The 5,599-nt window shown below is 52.3% G+C and overlaps 1 long non-coding RNA gene across 1 annotated transcript; it reads right to left on the bottom strand.

The window, feature by feature from the left end:
* Positions 1-2,973: 2,973 nt before the first annotated feature.
* On the bottom strand, positions 2,974-5,111 carry LOC108640668. The gene is made up of 3 exons (XR_003915723.1): positions 4,831-5,111; positions 4,082-4,141; positions 2,974-3,138 (listed from the first exon to the last, which is right to left on the bottom strand). It is a non-coding gene; the product is annotated as an uncharacterized LOC108640668 (long non-coding RNA).
* Positions 5,112-5,599: the final 488 nt, after the last annotated feature.

Raw genomic sequence — 5,599 nt, 5'->3', positions numbered from 1 at the left:
AAAAGAGTCTTGTCCTAGTTAGAACATCTGAGACCAGTCCATCATTGTATTGGGTGTAACCCAAAACTGTGTATTCTATAGCCTTCTATGCCATTTCCCAGAAATTGTTATCAATGAACCATTTACACCATCTGCCCATAGAGCCTGACTCCTCAGGCTATAAACTGGGTGTTAAGAGGCCTGTGAGATAGGAGGATGCTCTTGTCCTCACACCTTTTGTTGGAACTCCCTGCCCTGAGGAAAGTACTGGGCAAACTGGAGAATATATAATCTTGGAGTCTTGGAACTTTTAACCACTTGTGGGATCCAGAGGAAGACTGCAGATCACCACTCTCGACTGGACTGCAACCACCACTCCTGACTGGACTGCAACCACCACTCTCGACTGGACTGCAACCACCACTTTTCAACCAGACTGCAACCATCACTCTCGACCAGACTGCAATCACCACTCTTGACCAGACTGCACCAGCACTCTCACCAACAGGTTTTCCCCTCTTCTTTTACTTTGGACTCAGGGGGCCCAAAGAACACCACTCTGTTCATGCCCCAGGGTGCTGGGTTATACATTTGGGTTTTGTGGGTTAAAACCACTTGTTTGTCTGTATAATTGTACTTACTGTATTATTTTATTAAATTGTTATTCTGACTTATAATCTCTCTTTTGAGTTGAGGTCATTTCCCCTGCTGGTTTACCTTTAAACCAGCACAGCTCCTATTTCTCCCTTATTCCCTCCTTTCCCTTCTCATTGGTCTATGTTCCTGCCTGTCCTATGCTCCTCCCTGGTTTCTGGAACCTTCCCCTGCCACCCTATAAATAGGGGTGGCACACCCTAATAAAGTTGCAATAGCTTCGAGCTACCACTCTGCACGAACCCCCGGCTGTCGCGTCTTCTTTCCCCCGCGACTGTGACAGATGGTGCCCAACTAGCGGGGCAGAGTGGTGGTTCTCTTACTCTAAGGGAACTCCTCTGCCTGCGCAGGGCACAGGCACCCTTGGAAGACAGGTGTTGCCCCGGCCTCAGGAGGAACGTGCTAATTCTACACTTGTGCTGTGCACATTAACTAAAAACAGAAGCAGGAAAGAAGACAGGTAATGCGAGTGTAGTAAACATGTCACAGAAAAATCAGGATTGCAACTGAACACTTCATTCTCCAGGTGAAATGGTTCCCCACTGCTGTACATCCCAGATTCCTCACACACACAAAATGTTAAAACTTAAAATCCAGGATTCCCAGGACTCTACCCTGAGACTTTGTGTAGAGCTCGCTGGGTAATTCAGCTCTGTTCTGGGTTGCACTTTGGCTGCTGTTGCTTTCACTTGTTTGAAACTGGGCAGTGGATGGATCTGCCCTGGCACAGGAGGAACCAGCTCACAGGAGGGAGAAAAGCCCTAAAAATTGTCTCAGTCTTCTGGCAGCACGAGCACTTCCCAACACAGCACGCCCAGGGAGTGCAGGGGGTGGGGGGCCAAGCTCAAGAGAAATGTAATGAGAGCCAGACTAATTTTGTTGATCAATGCTTCACCAGCTCAGGAGTTGTCTATGCATCTACATCAGTGCCCTCGTCTTCTGATGCACTTTCTATCAGCACACCTGCAAAAGATTAAAGAGCCAAGAGGAAGTGAAAATTAAACACACACAGGAACTGGGTAGAGATCCAGCTACATCTGACTTTGTAGGTTCTGAAACTTGTGTTTTCAGATGTCTCGTGCCCTGTACAGAATCACAGAAACACAGACAAGGAGAGGTTGCAAGGGACCTCCAGAGACCATCTGGTCCAACCCAGATGGGACACCTGGAGCTGGATGGCCAGAACCTCCTCCAGGGATTTTGAATAACTCCAAGGATATCTCCACAATCTCTCTAGGAACTGGTCCCAGTGCTGAGTCACCCTCACAGTAATGAAGTTCTTCCTCGTGTTCAGGTGGAAATTGCTTTGTTTCCCTTTCTGCCCATTGCCTCCCATCCTGTCACTCAGCACCACCCAGAAGAGCCTGGCTCCATCCTCCTGACCCTTCAAACACTTGTGTCCACTGATGACATCCCCTCTCAGACTTCTCTTCTCCAGACTAAACAGGCCCAGCTCCCTCAGCCTCTCCAGCCCCTGATCATCTCTGCAGCCTCAGCTGGACCCGCTGCAGGAGCTCCATGTTTCCCTTGTACTGAGGAACCCAGCACTGGACACAGCACTCCAGATGGGCCTCACCAGGGCTGCTCCTCCCTTGGCCTGCTGGCAAAGCTCTTCCGAAGGCAGCCCAGGCAGCCTTGGGCCTTCTTGGCCATTGCTGACCCTTGGCCAACTCTCTGTCCACCAGAACCCCCAGGGCCTTCTCTGCACAGCTACTTGCCAGAGGGTCAGCCCTGAGCCTGGACTGGTGCCTGCCCTTCTTCCTGACCAGGTTCCTTGAATTGCTTGGATGGGTTGAGTGCAGCAGGGCTGGGGAAAGAGCCCAGGCCCTGTGAGCCTTCCTGAGGCCTTGGCAAAGGCCTGGGGGGCAGGATGGGGGGTAGGGATCATCCCCCTCCACGTCTGCAGACAGCATCCGTGGGCCATGGGAGACAACCCTCTGTCATGAGGAAGGTGAGTGCGTGGGAGGACTGGGAGTGGACACCTTTAGCACCCATCGGGTCAGAGCTGTCCTCACTGCCCTCAAAGACAAGGGAGAGAAGAGGGGCCTTGACCCCCTGCAGGGAACACTTCAGCATGGAGCTGTTTCAGTGTCACAGATCACAAAAGCTGTTTCTTCCCCGTGTGCAGAGGCCCAGACAAGTGGCCTTTAGTCACGGGATGGATTGTGGTGGTGATTCCTAGGAATGAAGGCAGCTTCTCTGGGCCTCTCCCCATGTCAGGGCCGTCCTTCTCCATCCCCTTTGAGGAGCTGTGCAGGACGAGCTCTCAGAGCGGTTTGCCTGTAGAGCAGCTTTGGTGTTCAGAGAGATGGAAGTGCTTGGGAATGGCCCTGCTCACCTTGTTCCTTGTTCAGGTCTGCTCTAAACAGCAGAATATCACACTTAGTGGACTCCTGCCCTTTTGGAGATCTTCACGCATAGCTTTCATTTCTTTGCAGAGCTGCTGAAGGGTCTCCTCCGTCCCGCATCCCTGAGCCTTTGAGGTATTTCCCTTCTCTGTCTTTTCTGTGAAAAAAGACAGGTGTCCGTGGGAGACTGACACTGCTCCCTTGAAGGGGAGACCACCAATCTGGGACATGGAGACTTTTCTGTTCCAGTTTTTGTCTGTGGAAAGGAGTCTCAGCACCACTGTGAGCCCTCAGAACCATGGGCTTGGAGCTCCTGTGCTGCTGGGGAGGAGCACTGACAGGAAGCCCCCTGCCCCCTCACTCCCCAAGGGCCTGGCCCCGGGGGAGAGCCCAGGCCCTGCTGATTTCCAGGTGTTCCTTGAGGGAAGAACATTGCCCTGCCCCCATGCCAGCTGCAAAGAGCAGGGATAGACAAACAGCTGCCTTAGAACCTGGGCAGGATGGGAGCCAGCAGAGCCCAGGCTGTGCTGGGCAAAGCCACTGCCAGGGCAGCTCTGCACCCTGGGGGCCTGGACACCTGCCCGTGGGTGGGAAATACAGCAGAGCACTTCTGGAGGCCCTTGGAAGTGGGAATTTATGGACAGATGGGACTATTTGACCTCACTGTGCTGGGCCCTCATGCACAACAGGCCTTTGTCTCTTCTCTTTGTTCGGCAGGGTTTAGTTTCCAGGTAGTGTGGGCAAGTCCTGGCCCTCACCTGCACGCAAAGGCTTCTCCCTTTTGGGCCTGGAGGAGATTCCTCCTTTAGTGGTGAAGGGAAGGAGAGGAAATCCCAGAAGTGCTGTGTTATGTCTTACAATCCTTACCAATTGTGAGGGATACCCTCTGCTAGAGCAGGACATGAGGTCAAAGAGGGACGTCCCTCTGACCAAAGTCACCCCACCCCAAAGGCCTCCTGCTGTGCACTGAAGGGGTTCTGCAGGTAACATTCTTGAGGGAGAGACCTCGACTGGCTTTGCTTCTCTCAGGGATAACACCTCACATCCCAGAGATTTCCAGGGATGAGCACAGGCACCAGGAATGGGATCAGCTCACTCACCTGCTTGGCTCCACATCTTTATTATGGCCCCTATGAACAGCTCTACAGCAACCGTAGCAACTGGACATCAGGGACACATGAAAATAAAACAAAAAGAGGACATTTAAGAAGGAGCTTTCCCTGAGGAACTCCTGGAATGCATTGAGCAGGTTCTGGGGCAGAACACACCACCCAGCTGGCCCTGGAACCACAAGGTCCTGTGCACCAGAGCCCGACAGCAGCGCTGGGGGGGCTCTGACCTTCGAGGCCACTCAGGCTCTCCTGGCCAAGAACCTGCCTCGGCTGCCACAGCATTCGGGCACCACACAGGTGCCTCAGCACAGTCCCACCAGAACAGAGACACCCCAAAGTGTGAGACACTCCTCCTCCACACTGCACGAGTGGAGAGGGACCTCCCAGGGCCCTTCATTGTCCCTTGGCCTTTTCATTTGGGCCTGTCTTCTCAAAGACTTTCAGATGACCACAGACAAGAGGAATGGGATCCAGCACACCAACTTATCAACCCAAATACTTCTCTTAGGGGACACTGCCACCAGCTCTCCATTTCTGCCCACTGGTTCAAACAGAAAGAAAAAGAAAAAAAGGAAACTTCACTAGGACTTTTCCCTCCAGATTTCAAGAATGCATGAAGGAGCTTTTTGGGGACACACATATCCCTTATACTGCTCAAACCTCTGATGTACTTGGGGTTTTAAAATCACTTATTTCCCCTTCTATTACTGTCAAAACAGAAGAAACACAGCTCTTACCAGCTCCTCCCAGGAATTCCATGCCTCTTCTCTCCCAGGTCTTTTTCTCAGGGTTCATTCTGCAATGCAAGGGAAAAGGGGAGCAAAATCTATGGGGTGGGCACAGGACTAGAGAAGAGAAGGCAGTTGAGAAGATCTGGGGGGGCAGCCAAGAGAGACAGGAGGCTGTGAACTGCCAAGCCTTTGCCTTCCCTGGGGTTTGCTGGAACAAGGGCTGAGCCCTGCTGCTCCCCTATGATCCACCCCAGGGCCTTTGCTGGGCTTTGTGAGAGCCAGGGACGAGCCTGCCTGGTGTGAATTTAGGAGGAGAATAACATTGATGACCCAGCCGAGTCTCGGCTGTGCCTCAGTCGTGCTCACCCCAAGTCAAGGACCTTTCAGTTGCCCATGATCTGCCCGGGAGGAGCTGCACAAGAAACCAGGAGGGAGCACGGCCAGGACGGGTGACCTGAACGGGCCAGAGGGATATTCCAGAGCCCAGAACGTCATGCCCAGTACATGAACTGGGGGAGTTGACTGGGAGGTGCCTCCCGGGGATGGGCTGGGCATCGGTCAGTGGGTGCTGAGCAGTTCCCTTGTGCATCACTGGTTTTTCATGGCATTTATCCCTCTCAGTACTTTTCTTTTTCATTCCCGTTATTGCTATTACTATTGTTATTATTACTGTTATTATATTTTACTTTATTTCAATTATTAAACTGTTCTTATCTCAACCCACCAGTTTTACTCCTTCTGATTCTCCTCTCCTATCACAGGGGTGGGGATGATG

This window comes from Manacus vitellinus, unplaced genomic scaffold (assembly GCF_001715985.3).
Source record: "Manacus vitellinus isolate BGI_N305 unplaced genomic scaffold, ASM171598v3 ctg7180002437912_pilon, whole genome shotgun sequence".
Taxonomy (NCBI): domain Eukaryota; kingdom Metazoa; phylum Chordata; class Aves; order Passeriformes; family Pipridae; genus Manacus; species Manacus vitellinus.
The sequence above is the reverse complement of the archived record's forward strand: the minus strand, read 5'-3'. Positions and strand labels throughout refer to the sequence as shown.